The sequence below is a fragment of the Hyperolius riggenbachi genome, chromosome 8 (assembly GCF_040937935.1).
Source record: "Hyperolius riggenbachi isolate aHypRig1 chromosome 8, aHypRig1.pri, whole genome shotgun sequence".
Lineage (NCBI taxonomy): Eukaryota > Metazoa > Chordata > Amphibia > Anura > Hyperoliidae > Hyperolius > Hyperolius riggenbachi.
Window position 1 is genome coordinate 24,797,168 of NC_090653.1, and position 22,654 is coordinate 24,819,821.

General features: G+C 46.8%; 1 protein-coding gene across 1 annotated transcript in view; it reads right to left on the bottom strand.

Moving 5' to 3' along the window:
- LOC137528659 (RNA-binding protein Nova-2-like) overlaps positions 1–735 on the bottom strand; it is a 271,521-nt gene extending 270,786 nt beyond the window's left edge. The window contains exon 1 of the mRNA XM_068250083.1: positions 429–735. The gene's annotated coding sequence lies outside the window, so the exon portion shown is untranslated. The remainder of the gene's footprint in view (positions 1–428) is intronic.
- Positions 736–22,654: the final 21,919 nt, after the last annotated feature.

Here is a 22,654-nt window from a genome sequence, read left to right on the forward strand (position 1 = left end):
GCCCCTGATCCCGGGAGCTCTCTGCGTCTGCACAGTGGTAGTAATAGTACTGTGTGCAGGCACTGAACTCTCCTGCCCGCGGGAGCAAGACTGGCCCAGACTGGCTGAAGATACTGGGACCCCGTACAGAAGATCGAGGCAGCGGAGGACGACACAGAGGGAGCGATCAGGCCAGAAGGGGCTGGAGAAAGCCACAGGTATGTATGAAAAAAATTGTCTCTGGTACACTTTAAGAAGTGCCTTACACCTGTCATATAACAGAAGGGAGGAGCCACACCTGTTATATAATAGAAGGGGAGGAGCAGAGATAGGGTGTAGTCACACCTGTCATCTGAGAAATGGGGTATAGTCACACCAGTCATATAAATACAATAGAGGGGAGGAGAGACTAACAAACTATCCAGGAGTCACACAGAGACACGCCTCACCCATGCTGGTCTGTGTGGTGCAGCAGCACAGGTGGCAGCTGTGGAAAGGACACTCTGCAGGTCCTGTTACTGGCTCCTCCTGGGCGGGGTCTGTGTGTGACGTCACGAAGCATGCAGGAAGAACGAGTACATGAGAGGCGGCTCGCTATAACGGTGTCAATGTGACCCTTTCGCATTAGCAACCCCTCCCTTCTCCGGTCAGGTCGGGTCATTCCGATGGAAAAACTGTCGGAGGGGGCCGGACTGCGTCACACGCCTGCGTACGCCCCTCTCCCTCTACCCCCGCCTCATAGCTCTGCACGCTGCTCCTCCTATGTGGGCGGGGCTACAAGCATGTCTGTCAATAACGCAGAACAGACATCTCTGCCCCGCCTCTGTCGCTAGGTGCCTTTCCTGGCCAATCGGCAGCCTGAGTCTGGCTCGGCCCCGCCTCCTCTCGCCGGAACCTGAGGCGTCGGCGGCGCGCGCTGCAGCCAGGTGTGCGCGGGAAGCTGCTGTAGTAGGAGCGTCTCCCTGGAGACCAGCATGGCGGCGGCCGCTGTGGTCGTGTGAGGGCGGCTGTCTATGGATGGGGAAGCCGCGTGGCGGACCCCGTATGAGGAGAGGCGGGCGGGGCTCCGTGTGTGGGGAGTTATACAGGCTGTACACATAGCATGGCGTCTGTGCCAGGCTGACTGTGTAATAAGGGGGTGAGGAGGGCAATGATTGCTTCTTCCTCATGGTAATGACCCCCCTCCTTCCATCCATATACATTATTATATAAATAGAAATGATGGATGGGTGGCGTCCTCATACCTCCTCCAGGAAACGTGACTGTAGTTCTATTACTGCAATCATACCATCAAATAAAGCTTGAGTACTACTGGATATGAATCATATGATGTATTTTAAGCCTGATATATTAAGTCCATCACCTCAGCAATAGGTGCACGACAGCTGAGAGGGAAATCTCTTTTTAAGTTGCCAATATGCTACATTTTCTACCAGATTGGACCAAAACATCTAATTAGAGGAGAATTGTGCATTTTCAGGAACTGGTCTTGTTGAGGAGACCCAGCGGGAAACCTTATAGACCAACTGCTGGCACCTTGCTCCTTAGCTCCCAACCAGGGTCGGATTTACTATAAGGCACTGTAGGCACATGCCTACAGGCGCCTGATGAGGGAAAGGCGGCTCGCTCTCTCCCTTGCGTGCCTCCTTCCCTATGCAGAATCCTGATGAGAGTGTAAATTAGAGGTTACTCACCCTGCTCTCCTATTCCACTGACGAGATCTCCCTTCAGCCACGGGCAACTTAATACTGAGGGTACCTCTGGCTACCTAATACTAAGGGGCATCTGTAGCTACCTATGATGGGTAAGGGAGAGGTAACAGCTGGGACAGCCAGAACACTTTTGGTGCTGTGGTTTATAGATTCATGGATGGGGAAGTCTAGGTAGGGCATCTGTGCCTATAGTCTCCTGTAAGGTTAATCCAGGTCTACCCCAACTGTCCCTCTTGGAGGGACAGTCCCTCTTTCCTCCTCATGTGTCCCTCTTTCAGGACTGTGCCTCTTTCTATGTAAATATATATATATTTCTCTACTAAAAAATGTGTTTGACTAAACTTTATTTACATCCTTTAAATTGATGTATTGCTAATTTTAAAATGTTACTATGAAGGAAAATGAACCACAATAGAAAGGTGGTTTGAATTATAAAACAACATATTTTTGTAATGAAATCTTTATGGTATGCGTGACTAGGGGTGTGGGGGGGGTGTGGTTAAGGGTATGCTGGGCGTGGTTAGGGGTGGAGCTTAAATGTCCCTCTTTCTCATCTCAAAAAGTTGGGAGGTATGCTGCTCACAGCAACTTGGTTGCGGCCACTAATTTGTAAGAAATAGGGGATGTATTGTTTATCTTCACTTTCAATAAAGATGTGTGCAGAAATAGGGGACCCAGCGGGAAACTACTTGCCGCCAACTGAATAGGTTTGAGCCAGAAGCCCAGTGGTCGAGGGTCCTGGTGTGCAATATTTAAAGTTTGTGTTTCCCACTGGATCCCCTATTTCTTATTTTCAAATAGGTGTTTGCAACCAAATTGTTGCGCGCAAGAAGTGGCCGTTGGTCTATGAGGTTTCACTGGGTCCCCTCAACTACACTAGCTGTGATTTTTGTGTTTGCGATCACCAGTATCGAAATACAGAAAGGCAATTTTGATTCTTGGTGATGTCTATAGCAGTGCCAATAACACAGTTGTTTGTACACTGAGTGGCCAAAAACTGGAGACACCCCTTATTTGAGAGTAAACCAGTCTAAGAGTAAGGTAACAACGTAGAGTTGCTTTTTATAAGGATCTCCGCTTCTGGTGACGTAATTATCACTGAAGTTAATGACAAAGGGGGTAAGACGAAAGCTTGAAGTGACTCTGAAAGAGGCACGATAGTCTGTGCAAGAAGAGTTGGGGCTAGCATCTCTGAAACGACAACTCAGAATTTTCTCTCCTAACAATATCTCGGGTGTTTAGAGAGTGGCAGTTGAGAAACAAAACTTCAAGTGATAAGGACTATTGTGGTCCTTAAAGGCTAGTGAATGAGGGAGCTGAATTCAATGCAGGTGCGTCACAAAGCATATCCAAACGCACAACAAAAAACGAACTTTGCAAAGGATGAGCTGTTGCAGCAGGAGACCATCAAGAGTGTCTTTGGTATCACAGAAAAATAGGAAAAGATGCCTGTTGTGGCCACTTGCTCGATTGGTCTCAAATTAGTTTGAGGAACACCAATCAAAGTTTAACCTGCTTCCATGGCCAACTCATTCCCTTGACCTCAATCTTGTTCAGCAGTTGTGGGACAACGTCAAAAGATCACTTCAATGCTTGGAAACGCCACCATCTAATCTGACCCAACTTAGAGCTGTCATTATGTCTGCCTGGGCCGACATTCCTCAGCAATGGTATCAGCATTTTGTTGAGTTCATGCCAAGGAGAATATCGGCTGTGATCGGGGCTAAAGGGGGACCAACTCATTATAGAGTGTCTCTAAATTTTTGAGCCACTCAATTCTGCTTTGGATGTCACATAATGATACTGAAAGAGAACCCCAGGTGGATCTTTGGGGGGCAGATGGGACACAGAGGCATGTCCTCTGCCTAATGACATGGCTCTGTGTCTCCCAGCCGTCGCCCTCTGTCCCCCCACCGCCACGCTATAGCCCCTGGAGGTTTTTTAAGCGACAATATTTGCCACTAACTCGGAGGTAAACACGAGAGAGGAATTCCCTGTTCAAAACGCCCGGGGTGTTCCTGCAGGGGTTCCCTGGGCTACTCTCTCTCCCTCTGGCCGCTTGCCCGCCTCTCTGCACGTTATGAGAGAGACACAGTCAGCGTAGCATCGTGACCCAGAGATCACGACAGTGGGCCATTGCGGCCCGCAGGTTCAGCGTTTTTTTTGCAGCTACCTAGCCTTTTTTTTTTTTTTTTTTTTTTTCATTTTTTGAGCCCACCTCAGGCTCTCTTAAAGTGTATTGAGCTGAAACTCGGGTACAAAATCTCATACTTACCCAAGGAGAGGTAAGCCCCTGTATCCTAATGAGATAGGTATCGGAGGATACAGCTTATAATACCCCTGTGACGAGACTTATTAAGGTTACCGACCACAATGTTTCTCAGCTGATGGGGTTGGTGTTAAAAGTTGGAGTCAATACACCCTATAAGGATAAAAGATAACGCATAAAGAAGCCCGCTAGATCCACTTTGTGGATGTGGTTCAACCCAGGAGCGTGAATGACGATTTGCCATTGACATGTTTTTATTAAAGGACAACTGAAGAGAGATGTATATGGAGGCTGACAATGTTATTTCCTTTTAAGCAATACCAGTTGCCTGGATGTCCTGTTGATCCTCTGCTTCTAATACTTTTAGCCACAGATCCTGAACAAGCATACAGCAGATCATGGGTTATTGACATTATGACAGATTAGCTGCGTGCTTGCTTCTGGTGTTATTTAGACACTTCTGCAGCCAGACCAGCAGGGCTGCCAGGAAACTGGTATTGTTTAAAAGGTAATAAACATGGCAGCCTCCATAGTCTTCTTACTTCAGTTGCCCTTTAACTCAATGATTCCAGATGAAAATGCATATATGTGTATTTGCCTGATCACATTAGATTCTGTATGTTTATTATAACCTTCTTTCCTGTTACAGGTTGGTTCTTGGGTAGACCATAGTGTGGAGTGCACATGGGAACGGTCAGTAGAATTATTTATATTTAAGATGCAATTGGGGCAGCTACATGTAAGTACTCCTCTAATTTGGACTTCTTATACAGAGCTGCAAAAGTCAACGTTTTTTAAACACTCCTACTGCCATGTCCTGTTTGATGCTGTATATTGGTTTGGTGTGAGGTTTGTCTATTTGTACACCTGACAAAGGACAGAGAGGTCCACAACATGTAGCCTGCTATCTGTCCTCATAATACAAGCGTAACAGCATAATCCAGCAGTGTGCCGCCTCCTGATTTGTTTGTTTGGCCTGGTGCACACCAGAGGAGTTTTTCTGAGCGTTTTGAGTTTTTAAATCTGCTGCTAATGTTATCCTATGTGTCTGTGCACACTGGAGCAATGAGGTTTTGTAAAAAAAAAAACATAGCATTACATTGGGAAGAGCTTTTAGAGGTTTCAAAAGCTCTTCCCAATGTAATGCTATGGGGTTTTTTACAAAACCTCATTGCTCCAGTGTGCACAGACACATAGGATAACATTAGCAGCAGATTTAAAAACTCAAAACGCTCAGAAAAACTCCTCTGGTGTGCACCGGGCTTTAGGCCCAGTGCACACCGAGCGGTTTTTGGAGCGATCCGCCGGCCGCATCCGCCTGGAAAAATGCTTGGCTAATGTATTGCAATGGGCTGGTGCACACCGGCGGTTTGAGGTTTTTGCCAAGCCGCAAACGCGCCTCCTGCTGCGCGTTTGCGGTTTGCTTAAAAACCTCAAACCGCCGGTGTGCACCACACATTGAAATACAATAGCCAAGCGTTTTCACTGGCTGATGCAGCTGGTGGATCGCATACAAAATCCGCTTGGTGTGCACCCGGCTAAATATCTGCTCTCTGCTCCCAAAACCGCTAGCGTTTTGACAATCTGCTAGCGGTTTTGGTGTGCACTGGGCCTTAGTGTGGTAACAGATAAGCTGAATTTTGATGTCAGTTTTTTATAGAAGAACGTAAAATTGAGGCCAAAATTATTAGCCCCCCCCCCCCACCTTATGAAATTAGACAACACTCTTGGTTTCTCCATGAAAGTGACCATTAACAACAAGTGTTTTGTTCAACTTGGAGAACAAATACACTATGTCCACAAAGTTTAATTAGGGTATTTTATTGATACACCAAGTTGAAACAAGAAAGCCCCCCCCTTGGCCATTATTAGTCATTAGTGTACCCTTTTCTGACCCACAACTAACAACAATCTCTTAGAGTAGTTCTTTACTATGTTGGCACAGGTCTTTTGGGGGAATTTGGCCCATTTTTCCTTTGCAAACTGTTCTAGCTGGTCCAAATTGCATGGTTTCTGAGCATTGACATTGACTTTGAGCACCCGCCACAGAGTCTCAATAGAATTGAGGTCTGGGCTCTGTGTGGGCCACTCCAGGATCTTGATTTTGGTATTCTTGTGGAATTATGGGACTAATTTTGATGTATGCTTTGGGTCATTGTCTTGTTGGAAGACCCAGCGATGACCTAAGCCTAGACTACCAGCGTAACCCTCAAAATGTCAACATAATTTTCTTTTTTCATGATGCCATGCAGCCGAACAAGTTTCCCTGTGCCTGAGGCTGCAAAACAGCTCCACAGTATGATGCTCCAATTGCCATGTTTGGGAACTGAAATACAGTTCCAGTTTATTTTCATCAGACCAAAGCAAGGACTTCCAAAACTCATCTCTACCTTTCAAATATTCACTGGCAAACCTCAGTCAGCTGTGATATGCCCCTCTTTGAGTAAAGGGATTATGGCCCTGAAGCCCATCACGATGAAGAGCCCCCACAACTGTATTTTTTGAAACACCAACTCCATGAGAGGCCAGGTCAGCATCTTTGCAGATGTCTGGGGCTCCTTGCTGACACCTCTATTTTCCTCTCCAGAGTTTGTTCTAGAAATCCTGTGCTCGTGGTCACGGCCTGGTCTATTTCTTACAGAATTTGTCTTCTTGCAGCATACAGTATTCTAGACAGTGAATCGCTTGGAAATGGCAATGCAGCCTTCCCCCATACCATGGGCCTCTACCATCTACTTGTCTTTGGCGTAACAGTAGTCCCACTCATGTGTTCAGACGCCTTGTTCTTTTTTACGCTGATTGAATGTAGTTAGGAAGCCAATTTACTGCAGGTGTTGTTAGGAAGCCAATGGACTGCACAAGTGTGGTTTCAAAGCTAATTGGTTAATTACTGTAGAAAACAGACATTCACGTGGGGCTAATATTTTGACCATCCTATTTTTACTATATGTGCTATAAAGCAATCCTAAAAATGTATTTTATAGCGAGGCAGAGCTGCGGCTCATAGCTCTGCCTCTCACGGAAGCACTGCCCGGATTGCCCCCCCGGGGAGTTTGGGGGGATTTAGTTAGATTACAGCGGCACGAATGCAGCGGTTTAGTTAGGGCTATTAGGTTAAACACTTTTATTAAATAAAAAGAAGCTTTTTTGAGACTTCAGAGTCTCTTTAAAGAGCTGAAGTAACATAATAGATTTATACATACCTGGGGCTTCCTTCAGCCCCATCCGCTCGGATCACTCCCACACCGCCTCTATCATCAGTACCGAGTCCCGTAACTTCGGCCAGTCGATGCAAGTGCAGTGCGCTCCCTCCATACTGTACAGGTGCATGCGTAAGGCAGTCGCCAGAGAGACTGAGGGAGTCACTGTGCATGCAACCTTATTTCCATCCATCCCACTCACAAACACATGCTCCCCCTACCCTGCGGTCTCTGGAATGCCAGATCCGTCCGCAATAAACTTACAGCGGTCCACGACCTCTTTCTCTCCAAATCCCTCACCATCCTCACACTCACTGAGACATGGCTCACCCCCTCTGACTCTGTCGCAGAGGCTGCCCTCTCCTACGGGGGGCTTCACTTCAGTCACACCCCCAGACCAGTCAACAGACCAGGGGGAGGGGTGGGTCTGCTCCTCTCCCCATCCTGCACGTTCCGTGTCCTCACTCCACCTTCCACCCTACAATTCACATCATTTGAGGCCCACACTATAAGCCTCTACAATCCCCTCCCAGCCATTGTTGCAGTCTTATACCGCCCTCCGGGCTCCACACGACAATTTCTCGACAACCTTGCCTCCTGGCTCCCACACATCCTCTCCTCTGACCTCCCCACCATCATCCTCGGGGATTTCAATATTCCCATCAATGAACCCAAGAACTCTGTTGTGACCCGGCTACTCACCATAACCAACTCACATGGCCTAGTACAACACACCAACGTCCCCACTCACACTGCACATCACACTCTTTACCTTATATTCACTAAAACCTCCACCATTGCAGACCTCGACATTGCACCATTTCCACCCTCAGACCATTACCTTCTCACCTTCAACCTCCTCACAGAAGGCACCTCCAAACTACCTGCCCACCCACCTGGTCAATGGCAGCGAGACCTACGCAAGCTCAACCCTAGCGTCCTTGCTGACTCCCTCCATGGCCTCTCCTCCACTCTCCCCACCCTAACCTGTCCTAATCTTGCTGCAGCTCAGTATCACCAAACTCTCTCATCAGCCCTAGAGAAAGCTGCTCCACCAATATTCCGCCGCAACCGACCCCCAGCCCTGGCGCACTACCCATACTCGCAACCTCCAGAGGGAAACGCGTGCCACTGAATGAAAATGGAGGAAAACTCGACTAAACCAGGATTTCTTACAGTACAAGAATAACCTGCTGCAGTTCCACACTGCCCTTGCTCATGCGAAGCAGGAATACTTTGCCAAGCTCATCGGAGCACAAGTTTCCAATCCCTGGCGTATTTTTGGCGCCTTCAACTCCCTGCTTAAAAACCCACCCCCCACCTTCTGTTTCCTCCCTCTCTGCCACAGATTTAGCCACCCACTTCACCAACAAAATAGTCTCCATCCTTCAGGAAATATTCAATCTTCACCTCCCACCCGCTCACAACCTACTCCTCCTCCACCCTATCCTCCCCTCACCTCCTTCACTCCTACTACCACTGAGGAAGTCAACCAACTACTGCAGACTTCCCATACCACTACCTCCCCCCTTGACCCTATCCCTTCTGATCTACTTCAGCCTCACTTCATCCTATCCACAGGCACCTTCCCCTCAGTCTTCAAGCAGGCCACAGTACTGCCCCTGCTCAAGAAACCCTTCCTTGACCCCTCGCTACCCTCCAACTACCGCCCGATCTCCCTCCTCCCCTTCGCCTCAAAACTCCTTGAGCGTCTGGTTCACAAACGCCTGATCCAGTACCTCAATGCCAACTCACTACTAGACCCACTGCAATCTGAATTTCGGCCTGCCCACTCAACCGAAACGGCTCTCACCAAAGTGGTCAATGACCTTGCCTTAGCTAAAGCTGAAGGTAAATACTCCATTCTCCTCCTCCTTGACCTTTCAGCAGCTTTTGATACAGTAGATCATCCCCTACTCCTCCAATCCATGGGCATTCACGATCTCGCACTGACTTGGCTTTCATCCTACCTCTCCAACCGCTCTTTCACGACCTCCTTCAATGAGTCCTCGTCCACCCCCAACCACCTCTCAGTGGGAGTTCCCCAAGGCTCGGTCCTTGGCCCCCTACTGTTCTCCCTATACACATCCTCCATTGGCAAGGTTATCTCCGCCATGGGTTTTAACTATCATCTGTATGCAGATGACACCCAAATCTACCTCCACACCCTTGACATATCCACCACTACCATGGACAAGATCTCCTCCTGCCTATCCGCCATCTCCTCCTGGATGTCCGCTAGGTTCCTGAAACTAAATCTAGACAAAACGGAATTTATGATCTTCTCACCCCAGTCATCCCTGGACCTCCCAGATGTGCAGGCCACTGTTAACCACACTACCATTCGCCCTACCTCTCAAGCCCGCTGTCTGGGTGTCACCCTGGACTCCACACTCTCCTTCACTCCCCACATCCAAAACCTCACAAAGTCCTGCAACTTCCACCTTCGTAACATCTGTAAGATTCGCCCTTTCCTGACCTCTGCCACCACCAAACTCCTCATCCATGCCCTCATAATTTCCCGCCTCGACTACTGCAATGCCCTTCTGTCTGGTCTCCCTATGACCCGAATAGCCCCACTGCAGTCCATCATGAATGCGGCAGCCAGAATTATCCACTCCTCCCATCGCTCCACCAGGGCGGCTCCCCTCCACTGGCTTCCTATCCAGTCCAGAATCAGATTCAAGATATTGTGTCTGACCTACAAATCCGTCCACAAAACCTGTCCAACCTACATTTCTGATCTTACTCAGAGATACACACCAAGCCGCTCACTCCGCTCCTCCAATGAACTTCGCCTTACCGTCCCCCGCATCACCCAGTCCCATGCACGCCTCCAAGACTTCTCAAGAGCCGCTCCAACACTATGGAGCCCTACCTCCACCCATTAGGCCAGCCCTCTCCTTCAACACCTTCAAGAAGGCCCTCAAAACTCACCTTTTCACTCTGGCCTACCACCCCTCACAATTGCTCTAAACCCACAGCTGAACTCTGGTCCCCTACCTCTCGTGTCCCTACCTCTCCCTCTAGATTGTAAGCCTTTGGGCAGGGTCCTCCTCCTTTTGTGTCCTACCTGATCATGCACCTCCATTACTGTACACCCATGCTATGCATTTGAGTGAACCTAACTTGCCTAATCTCCATGCTCCATCCAGTGACTGACTAAGCATTACCTTGTTCTCATACTGTGCTGTGAGATCTGGTTTTCTTGTATTCCTGTATTGTCATATTGCTGTATGTCACCCCTAAATATTGTCTGTAACCTAAATTAATGTCCAGTGCTGCGTAATATGTTGGCGCTTTATAAATACAATAAATAATAATAATGCATAAAACTGTCCGCAACTGGCAAAAGTTACGGGACCCGGTACCGACGATAGAGAAGGATGAGGACGGCGGCGTGGGAGTGATCCGCATGAGGAAGCCCCAGGTATGTATCTATCTATTATGTTACTTCATCTTTGAGTCCCTTAAAATCGGCCATTAACTATACAATTCACCAAAGAATCGTTTGTTTCCGACCATTCGTGTGATCGATCGGAAATGATCGCTCAGGACCACTAATGGATGAAAATCTCCTAACTAACCAATCCTATCAGATTGACAGGATCGATCCGAAAATTGGATGGATTTCATTAATCAGATTGGTTAGGTTAGATTTCCGTCCGTTAGTGGTCTCGAACAATCGTTTCCAATCAGAACGAATGATCGGAAATGATATGAATTGTATCATCGGTGGCCACCTTTAGATGTCATTTAGAAAAAGAGAAACAATTTTTTTTTAAACAGATAGTAAATTGCATTAGTATACATTGCGAATAGCACCCAGTAGCATTGAACAAGAGCACCAAAAAATGAGGGTTTCCAGTGTGTAGAGCAGGATCCATTAAAGAGAACCCGAGGTGGGTTTGAAGAATGTTATCTGCATACAGAGGCTGGACCTGCCTATACAGCCCAGCCTCTGTTGCTATCCCAAACCCCCCTAAGGTCCCCCTGCACTCTGCAATGCCTCATAAATCACAGCCACGCTGCTGACAAACAGCTTGTCAGAGCTGGCTGTGTTTATCACTATAGTGTCAGTCTGCTGCTCTCCCCGCCTCCTGCAGAACTCCAGTCCCCGCCTGCATCCCTTCCCTTCCTGCTGATTGGAGGGAAGGGACGGGGGCAGGGACTGGAGCTATGCAGGAGGCGGGGGAGCAGCCTAGACTGACACTATAGATGTAAACACAGCCTCACAGCACGGCTGTGATTTATGAGAGATTGCAGAGTGCAGGGGGACCTTAGTGGGGTTTGGGATAGCAACAGAGGCTGGGCTGTATAGGCAGATCCAGCCTCTGTATGCAGATAACATTCTTTAAACACACCTCGGGTTCTCTTTAAAACAAAGCTTTAAATGCATCAAATGAAAACAATTCCATAAGCACAGGCAACTAAAACACAACAATGCATCACATTAATGTAATTGAACTTAGCCTGAGACGTGTTTTGCGACCATACATGGTCACTAATTCAGAGGCATGTAGTACAGGGATGGATTTCCTTGAGTATATGGAGACAGATACCTCTCACTAGAGCAGGGGTGTCAAACTTAAATACAAAGTGGGCCGAAACCTCTATGTCTAGTGGCCAACTTCCTCCCTTATAAAAGTTCCCTGGTGTCTAGTGGCCCTCCTCTATACAGTTCTCTGGTGTCTAGTGGTCCTCCCTCCACTATATAGTTCCCTGGTGTTGTGTCCCTATTCCCTCTCCTATGGCCTTTCCTTTCCTATACAGTCCCTTGGTGTCTAGTGGACTGCCCTCCCTCCACTATACAGTTGTCTAGTGGCCCCCCTCCCTCCCATATACAATTTCCTGGTGTCTAGTGGTCCCCCTATTACCCCTAAACAGTTCATTGGTGTCTAGTGGTCACCCCTAAACAGTTCCCTAGTGTCTAGTGAAACCCCCCACCCACACAGACATACACTTATACCGTTCCCCTGTTGTCTAGTTCTTTCCCTTTACCTTATATGGCTTTCCTGGTGATCTAGGGCTTCACTACTAATATGGCTTCCCTGGTAGTCTAGAGTAGGCCAAACATAATGTGAAGTGGGGAAACCACTTGCGGGTCAAATTTGATGGCTCTGTGGGCCAGATTTGGCCCGCGAGCCGTAGTTAAACAGGTATTCACTAGAGGATGACAAAAGTTCATTGCATCAAATAGTTTCAAGAAGGACTATTCCATATGATGAATGCTCCAGGTAAAAGTTGCCCTTGTGTCATAACACGGGGAGATATTAATACTCTAAAGGTCCGCGCTGTTTTGTTTCTGACGTCATTCCAAATCAGTTCTCTCCTCTTCTCACTCCGGTCCCTTCCATGTATGCGGGCATGTCCTGGATTGCCACCACACCTTTAAAGTACTATTATGTTTATGGTATTTATAATATCTTCTCAGTGTTCCCTTCAAAAAACACAATTTTATTGCATTGGAGTGCTGGAGTTTTCCAAAGGCTGTGATAAGGGCCACCCCAACCACAAAAAAAGGCTGCATAGACATGCCAGCTCTGTGAGCTCATCATCCAAGAAAAATCCAACTCCTGTACAACACAACCACTACCATCAACATCTCAACCCCACAAAAAGACAACTCCACACCTACAGTACAAACCACAAAGAAAAACTCCACACCCCAGAGTTTTATGTAACTGGGAAACAAGATGTTGTCATGTGATGTCAGGAGAACTGTGATCTCCATTAGAAATGAACACATGCATCAAAGGATGAAAATGTATTTGCCTGTGGTTAAAACCTGACAACAACAATTGTAAGGGATCCACCGGAACCTGGAACTGATCAGTCAAAAACCGGACACGGTTCCTATGCAGCCTATTGTGAAGGACCCATAATCATTTTTTGACACTACACTGTAGGAAGAAATAATGTACAGAGTCCCTTTTGTGGGTAGGAACAGCCACACGCCCTCCTGTATGGCAGGGCAAGTGCTGGTTGAATTGCAGATACCTGTATTTGCCACAGAACGAGGTACTACCATGTCTGCAGTTTTATAAGATTTCCATGGGACTAAATAAGTTCAACTCTGTGGAAAGCAGAAAACAATGTAGTGCACCCTTCTTTAATAGGCTTGCCTCTTCTACAATGAAGGGAAGGCCTCAAAACAAGCTGGTGTCATAGCCCCATCCTCCATTACTAGATAGCTGCTCCTTCTGCCTGGGGGAAACTCTTTAGGCAAACCCCCTTACCTGGTAGGGTTCCCTATGACAGAAGCAAACATGGTGCTATTCAGTCCCCCAAAGTAGCAAAGAATTAAGCACCCCTGTTCTGGCTAATGTACATGAGTGTCAAGGCCCTGTTGATCCTGACTCCTCCAGATGATGTGGGCTCCCCCAGGTTGCAGGGTCTAAGTAGCTTCTGGTCTGAACCAAAGTGTACTGTGACGGTTGGTGGGCTGCTACCCTTAATGAAGAGCAGACTACTTTGGCTGCTAATGGCTAACAGGGCTACCCCACCAGAGACAGGAAAAGTGGGAGGGCTAACCTTGCAGGGGAGAGGGTTTAATCAGAGCAAGTGATAGGCGGGGTGGAACCAAGGTTGTTGGAAGAGAGAGAAATGGCGATAGAGCTGAGTCAGACCAAAAGCTGGGAGTCAGAATTATCAGCTGGTAGAGCAGGGTCCAGTGCCAGGCTGAGGTCAGGGTTGATGGCTAGCAGAGCAGAGTCTGACAGGAAGCTGAGGTTGAGGCTGGCAGTCAACCCTGGGCAGGTCGCTAGTAGGGTAGACCACAGGTTAAGTTCAAAGCAGGTTCAAGGTCACAAGCTTGGTACAGGACAGGTTGCTGGCAAGGCAGGATCTGAGATGCATGATACCGAGCAAGGCTTAAATTGCTGTAGCTTCATGCCAGTCTTGTAGCCATGCCACCCCCCTGCTTGAGACACGGCTGTAGCCTGCGTTGTGTGTGCACAGGGAGCAAATCAGATGACAAGCCAGGGAGACTGATGGCCATGCTCTCCCAAAGAAGAACTCCCGGGATGGGAATGTGCTGCAGGACCTGAGATGGAGCAGTATGAGGTTTTCTAGAGACCCCTTACACAGTGAGCCAGTGTTAATAATGTCTCTCTGAGGTCTTCTGCTTGACCAACATGTGGCAGGCTGACATGACTAATGCTGGGAATACACGGTTCGTTTTTGCCTTCGTTTAAACCTTCGTTTCGATTGTGCCTTTTGTCCTTTTCGATCCCGAAATAATCAGTCATACGGTTAATATCACCACCCACGGTTTCGTTTTTTTTTCCGATTCTGATGGTTTCGTTTTTCCAATGATCGAAGGCTGCAAAGAAACGAAACGAAAATCCCTTTTTACAGGGACGGACTAGCATAAACGAATATATAATCGATCTGAACAGCCATCAAGCCTACCAATGGCTCGATTAGATGGATAAAGAGAGATAATATCAAACATGTTCGATCACTAGTCGTTCGTTTTTGGGGTCTATTAATCGAAACTATAATGAGATTATGACTATTTTCACATACGTTTTCAACACTCGATTCGTTTACCGAACGAATCGAAGGTTTAAACGAAGGCAAAAACGAACCGTGTATTCCCAGCATTAGTCTGTAAACAGAGGAGGAGTTGGTGGCAAAGTGTTAGCTGAGCAAAAGAGCTTATAGAAGCTAGACCTCCTCCTGAAGACAGGAGCTTGGCTGCAATGAAGGCCAGTGATGAAGACACAGGTCCCAGGGAAGATCCCCAAAGTTTTCTTGGTACAGCTAGTAACATAGTCTCCAATCTTATTTGTCTGTGTATGGGCCATTGTGAATGGGGAATCAAGGGACGCCTATCCATGTGAGTCAGAGCAGGGGTTCTTATCTGTTTGCTCTGATGTCGAGGTGATTGGATAGTGCCATAAAAACGTACTTCTCGGCACACCACTAGGGAAGGGCATTCAGCATGCCCACCAGCGATAGGAATGGAGCTTTAGAAATGGATGAGGAAACTATGTGGCCCCTGTGATTTGGAGCCACACCACTGCTGATTATGTGAGCCTATTTAAAGAATATGCCATACAATTTTTTTTTTATTTATTTTCTTGAGAGTTGAGAGGAGGTTTATTTTGCATAACAAAAGTCCACCTCTGCTGTCTGCAGATGGTGCACTAATGGTGCAGTTTGGAGAAATGCAGTCGGAAATGTGGTAATACATTGATTAACCAACAACGAACCAATCTTGCGCACCTTTAAAGCGTTCCTAAATTGAAGAAAACATTACAACAATAGATACATCAGTAGTGGGAGGCCTTTGGATACTCCAGAGTCTTCCCAGATCCTCCTGGTGCCCACTGTTCTAGCGCTGGTACCCTCTGAACATAGACCAAGAGCTTGTTGTATATGTTTTTGTGGCTGCGCTCTCATCAGTATGAGCCTCTTCGTTCTGGGCATGTGCAAGAAAGGTCCGCACAAGTCCAGGAGAAGCCACTCGTGCATGGGTTTTTTTACTCCATGCATGAGTACCTTCGCTCCACTGGGCATGCACAGAGCATACTCGCACATGCCCAGTACGGAGAAGCTCATACTCGGAAGCGTGGCCACAAGAAGTTGTGGTTCACACTTGGAAACGCAGATGGTCGTGCGATCGAAACACGACCACACGTCATCTGTGCTGCCGATCCCATTTACTTCAGTTATATACTAGAGCGCATGTAGTCTGAAGTCAGACAGTGAGTCTATGCACCTCTGATTTTCTTGCTGATGGCACACTGTACGTGTTGCCAAAATGTGCACAGCAAAGCGCAGAGTGTGACCGAGGCCTTAGGCTATCGCAAGCACTGGATATTTATTGTTTTTTTAAAGCGCTTTTGCTCAACGATGATTTTTTTCACTTCCTGACATCAGTCAGGAAGTGAACTCTTTAACCCAGAAATGAATAAATACAATGTATTTATTCATAAAAGTGCTCGCAAAATCGCTATACAAAGGGCTTTTTCAAGCGCTTTGTGATTTCCCTATACCTTCCATTGAGCCAAAGTGATCTGAAAATGGTACATGTAGCACGTTTGTGATTTTAAGAAAATCGAAATGCTCACATGTGAACACTGTCATAGGAAATCATTACACAAGCGCTTGTAGAGCGATTTACAAAATCGCCAGCGCTTTAAAAAAATCAGCAAATGCTCATAGAGTGAACGAACCTTTAGACAGTTCTGTACCATCCAGGGGCTTTCCACTACCTAGGTAATTCCCCTTTTCCACTAGCAATCGCTAGCGTTCGCGCTGAACACTAGCGATTGCGATTCAGCAAAAGTACAAAATTTCACGTTGATTTCCCGACGTTTGCGATCGCGATTTTGCTATGCACTGCATAGCAAAATCGTGGCAATCGCTCCGCCGCATGTTCACGATCAAGTAAAAAACGAATTGCGGTAGTGGAAATGACCTACTGCGATTCCTATGTTAAAAAGCAAACCGTAGCGATTTGAAAATCACTAGCGGTTTGCGATTCAGCAAACGCTATAGTGGAAAAGGGCCCTTAGGATCCAATATTAATCATTCTTTCCATCACACTTTTACTTTAACGCAGTCCCTAAGCCGCACACAATTGCAGCTGTAAAGTTCTTTGATTAAGAATGGTCAATAAGATGCAAATTGCGTTGAGTTGATGCAAGATTATGCAAATTATGTATGCAAATGTATGCAGCTTGAAATTGGATCAATCGGATCTTGCTGAAGTGGAATTTCAAGCTGCATGCAGAATTTGCATAATCTTGCATCATCTCGATTTGTATCTGATTGGCCTTCTCTAGTTATGATGAATCACTGGGTGGTTCACGGAATGGTAATTTATATGCTAATTTATGCACATTATTAGTTGCTAATTAATAAATTGCCAAAAATAAGACAGGCGCATGATGAGGGGGGCCTCTTTTCCACAAACTGTTGAGCTGTGTGCTCAGCAAGCAGTTGCCAGGCAGCAGTGAGCAGTTGCCAGGCAGCAGCAAGCAGTTGTGAGAGTTTGAGAGGCATTTCACTGCCTGTAAACAGTTCGTGGAAAAGAGGCCTAAGCAGTGGCGGTCAAAGCCAGCGATGGGCCCCTGTGCAGAATAAAAAGTGGGCCCCATGTGAGTGGGCGCGGTCATAATAGATCATGGTTGGATCTGAACAATGCCGATAAGATAAAGGTACATGAACCTAGGTCACATTCTATAGGCACTGTATTAATGTAGCACACGTTTTAAACTTGTATATGACTGGGGCACAAGTTACTAAAACACTGTTTCTCTTGAGTTTCAGAGAGAAATACATGTAGAAAAGCCTAGAGGATAATGAGGCCCTAACTGGTGCAATTTCATGGGCCCTAGAGGACATGGGGCCCCTGTGCGGCTGCACAGCCTGCACGGGCCTATGTCCGCCTCTGGGCCTAAGAATTATCTGTTCTTGCCAGTCTCTACGTTTATAAATTACATGTATAATAGCCTCACATTTAAAGGACAACTGCAAAGAGAGGGATATGGAGGCTGCCATATTTATTTCCTTTTAAATGATACCAGTTGCCTGGCTGCCCTGCTGATCCTCTTCCTCTGATACATTTAGCCACAGCCCCTGAACAAGCATATGCAGATCAGATGTTTCTGACATTATTGTCAGATCCGACAAGATTAGCTGCATGCTTGTTTCTGGTGTTATTCAGACACTGCTGCAGTCGAATAGACTAGTAGGGCTGCCAGGCAACTGGTAAAGGAAATGCATATGGCAGCCTCCATGCTTTTCTCACTACAGTTGTCCTTTAGGCTGGTTTCACAGTAGGACGTTGCGTTTTAGGGGACGTTATGGTCGCATAACGTGCCCCTAACGCAACGCCTGGTGCTCTCTGATGTGGACGTCGGAGTGAGCCGCGTTGTGCAGCTCACTCTGGCGACCGTGATGCGTACTCTTGGACGCATGCGGCATCACGTGGTCCGCCGGCCAATCGCCACACAGAGCGGCCGCTCCAGGAAGTAAACACTGCACGTCACTGAGTGCAGTGAATATTAATTAGCCATGTGCCTGGCCGCTCTCCCCTCCTCCCCAACATTACTGAGCATGTGCAAACAGTCTAACGCGGCTCTGCTGCTTAGAAAGTACTGCATGCAGTACGTTGTCTGGTGACGCAGCGTTACTAAATAACGCAACGTGGGCACTGTGAACAGCCCATTGATTTTTCATTGCTGTGCGGTGGGCTGCGTTACAGGCTGCTCTAACGTGCGCCTGTAACGTCTCACTGTGAAACCAGCCTTAAAGTGGAGCTGAACTCTTGCACAGGACAGAAGCAAAACAGAGAGAAATGCACCCTGTATGTATTGAGAGAGTTTAGCCTGTCTAATTCCCCCTCATCTGTGACTAATCACAAGCGTAATTTGATCTCTGTTGTGTCAACTCAGGAATATGGGCTGCCTTGGCAGAGCAGCTAATTTGTAAACACAGGATGTTAACCCTATGTCTGCTTCCATAAAAGCAGGAAGTAGACACACTGCAGATTTATTGCAGCATTTGGATCAGCTGTAACAAAGAAATATTTTTTCTTTAAGGTCGCATTCACAGTGGGACGTTATAGTTGCGTGTTATAAAGTTTTATAACGCAGCTTACCGCACTGCAATGCTAATCCTATCTGCCGTTCACAGTTCTGCGCCTGCGCAGTAAGCCCCGTACAACGTGGGCTTGATTGACAGCGGCGGTTCGCACATGCGCAGTGCGGACGACCTCGGGTTAAGGAGCGAGAACGGAGACCGAGACAGCGGCAGGGAGCGGAGCGGTCGGCGTGGGACAGTCGGCTGCTAGGGGCTGGAGAAAGCCCCAGGTGAGTAAAGCTTTTTTTTTTTTTTATTATTCCCCTGATGACTTCTTTAAGGTTATTATGCTGTTGCTTATCTTTTAGAGCTGAGAAGGAAGTTCTGAGTTCAGGTCTGTTTTAAATGATGGAAAGTACCACGTTTGTGTCTTACTTTGTACAGTGCCACAGAATATGTTGGCGATTTATAAATCAATAATAATAATTGAACTGCTTCTGAATATTTGTACATTCCTGTGTTACACTTCACTGCCGATTCTGATGATCGGACTCCAAAATGCTGGAATCCATTTTTCCGGTGAGGCAGTTAGGCTTAAAGCCCTTTCCACAGACAGGAAATTCACGTTTCCCTGCAAGCGATTTGGACGGGGAAACGCAGCTGATTGCAGTCAAGAGACTGCTGTCCCAAAAGCGTGCTGCATAATTTCGCATTGCGTATGCGATTCCTCAGTGCGTGACTAGGCTAGAAGGATTCGCACGTGTACATGCATTGTACCGAGTGCTGGCATGCGATTCAGAGACTCACAGCGGGCACAAGTGGAAACGTGCCCTTATTGATTATCAGAATCTTTATTTTCGCCAAGCACGACTGGGTCGTGCCCGGAATTGGTTTTGACACGTACAGGATACAGGTAGGATAGGGTGCACAGAATACATCAGAAGAATCAACAACACTAAATCACACATTACATACAGAGAAAGCAGGATAGGGCATACAGAATACATCAGAAGGATCAACAGCACTATATCACACCTTACATACAGAGAACGCATACAAGCGAAAACCACGCAATTTTCCATAATTACAAAAAACTCATATTATCGCTGGGCTTGGCGCAGCTATGTATATGTGAGACGGCAAAAACATAATCACGTTGTAGTGGGGAGTGCGTGGAGAGAGTTCAGTGAGTTGACAGCTGAGGGGAAGAAGCTGTTTCTGTGTCTAGTGGTCCTGGTGTAGATGGACTGATACCTCCGGCCCAAAGGAAGCTGGCTGAATAACCGGTTGTCTGGGTGTGAGGGGTCATTTGCAATCCTCAAAGCTCTGGAGCGCAGCCTTGAGTGGTAGAGGAGGTCCAGAGCAAGTAGTGGTTTACCGATAATTCTCTCCGCTGATCTGATGACCCTCTGCAATTTGTGTCTGTCGCTAGCGGAGGAGCTGGCATACCAGACTAGGATGGAAGAGCAGAGGACAGATTCAATCGTAGCGGAGTAGAAGCTGGTCAGAAGTTTTGGGGACATACCGAACTTCTTCAGTTGGCGGAGAAAGAATAACCTCTGCTGGGCTTTCCTCTGGGTGGAGGAGGTGTTTGCCTTCCACTTCAGGTCGTTGGAGATGATTGTGCCCAGAAGTCGGACACAGGGATCTCTTTCAACTTCTGCTTCGTGCTTCCTAAAATCAACAATCATCTCAACAGTATTTGCCGTGTTTAGGACCAGTTAGTTCTCCCTGCACCAGTGGCAGATGCTTTCAACCTGGTGGCGGTATGCTTCCTCATCATTTTTGGTGATGAGGCCGACGATGGTGGTGTCGTCAGCAAATTTGATCACTTTGACAGAGTCTGCTGTGGATCTGCAGGCGTTCGTATACAGGGAGAACAGGAATGGCGACAGGACGCACCCTTGTGGTGCTCCTGTATTTGTAATCCAAGGTTGAGAGGAGATGGTGCCTAGCTTAACGGCCTGGGATCTGTTGGTGAGGAAGACTGTAATCTACAGGCGCTGAGTGGGGTGGACCCCGAGTGTGACAAGGTTCTCCTGAAGTATTTTGGGGCTGATAGTATTGAACGCTGAGCTGAAGTCCAAAAGGAGGATCCTGGCGTACGTGCCGGGTTTGTCCAGGTGTTCATGGACAAGCTCCAGGCAGGTATTGATGGCGTCGTCGGTGGATCTGTTTGCTCTGTATGCAAACTAGTGCTGATCCAGCAGGGCCTCAGTGGCGAGCTTGAGGAGGAGGAGCACCATACTTTCAAGAACTTTCATGATGACTGATGTAAGTGCCACGGGCCTGAAGTTGTTGAGGTTGGTGACTCCCTGCTTTTTGGGGACAGGGATGATGGTGGACCTCTTAAAGCAAGCGGGGACTTGGGACTTGTTGAAGATGGAGAAAAGAATAGGGGCGAGCTGTCGAGCGCCGGTTTTCAGGCAGGCTCGTGACACACTGTCCGGGCCAGAGGCTTTCCTGACATTTAGCCTTAACAAGTGCTGCAGAACATCAGCCTCGTTCACCGGTGGAGGGGGCGAGATTGTACTATTATGGAGTGTCTCTGATTTTTACTTATATGGTAACTCCATCCATCCATCCTGGTGATATCACCCACGTATTAAAAATGCCTATGATGGCAGTGTGCAAAGCTCCACCTTTACCTAGTCTACACCATCAGCAAGGCCCGATTTATACCCTTTCCTCCCCTAAACCATCTTTCTTGTGCCCCATCCACTCTTTAAAGTGCTGCAGAAGATGACAGTGCTATATAAATACATAATAATAATATGGTAGGACATTAGACTATGACTATGGTAGGATTACATTGTGAGCCCCTCTGAGGACAGTCAGTGACATGACTATGTACTCTGTAATGTGCTGCAGAAGATGTCATTGCTATATAAATACATAATAATAATATGGTAGGACATTAGACTATGACTATGGTAGGATTAGATTGTGAGCTCCTCTGAGGACAGTCAGTGACAGGACTATGTACTCTGTAATGTGCTGCAGAAGATGACAGTGCTATATAAATACATAATAATAATATGGTAGGACATTAGACTATGACTAAGGTATGATTAGATTGTGAGTTCCTCTGAGTACAGTTAATTATATGACTATGTACTCTGTAAAGTGCTGCAGAAGATGTCAGTGTTATATAAATACATAATAATATGGTAGGACATTAGATTATGACTATGGTAGGATTAGATTGTGAGCTCTTCTGAGGACAGTCAGTGACATGACTATGTACTCTGTAATGTGCTGCAGAAGATGTCAGAGCTGTATAAAAACATAATAATTATATTGTAGGACATTAGACTGTTAGAATTAGATTGTGAGCTCCTCTAAGGACAGTCAGTGACATGACTATGTACTCTGTAATATGCTGCAGAAGATGTTAGTACTATAGAAATACATGATAATAATATGATAGGACGTTAGACTATGACTATGGTAGGATTAGATTGTGAGCTCCTCTGATGACAGTCAGCGACATGTCTATATACTCTGCAAAGTGCTGCAGAAGATTTAACTGCTATATAAATACAAAATAACACCCGAGACTGCAGTGTGACATATTTTATTTATATAGCGCCAACCTATTCCATAGCACTCTACATAGTAAAAATGGCAGGGATCATAGATACACAAGAAGTTCCAAACTGTGTACAATCAGGACATCCAGCAATACAAATACAGACATAGCTGATGTGTGATTTGAGACATGAATAATACCGTTTCACCTTCATAAGATAAATTACATCAGAATAGGAAACACTAGGAGGAGGTCCCTGCCCTTGCGAGCTTGCAATCTAGAGGGTAGTGGTTGGAGACTGCAGAATATAATATTAGAGGAGTATAACAGATACTGCACAGTGTAGCATTATTAGAGAGGTGTGACACCCTGAGACTGCTCAGTATAACATTATAGAGCAGAGTGATATGCAGAGACTGCAGAA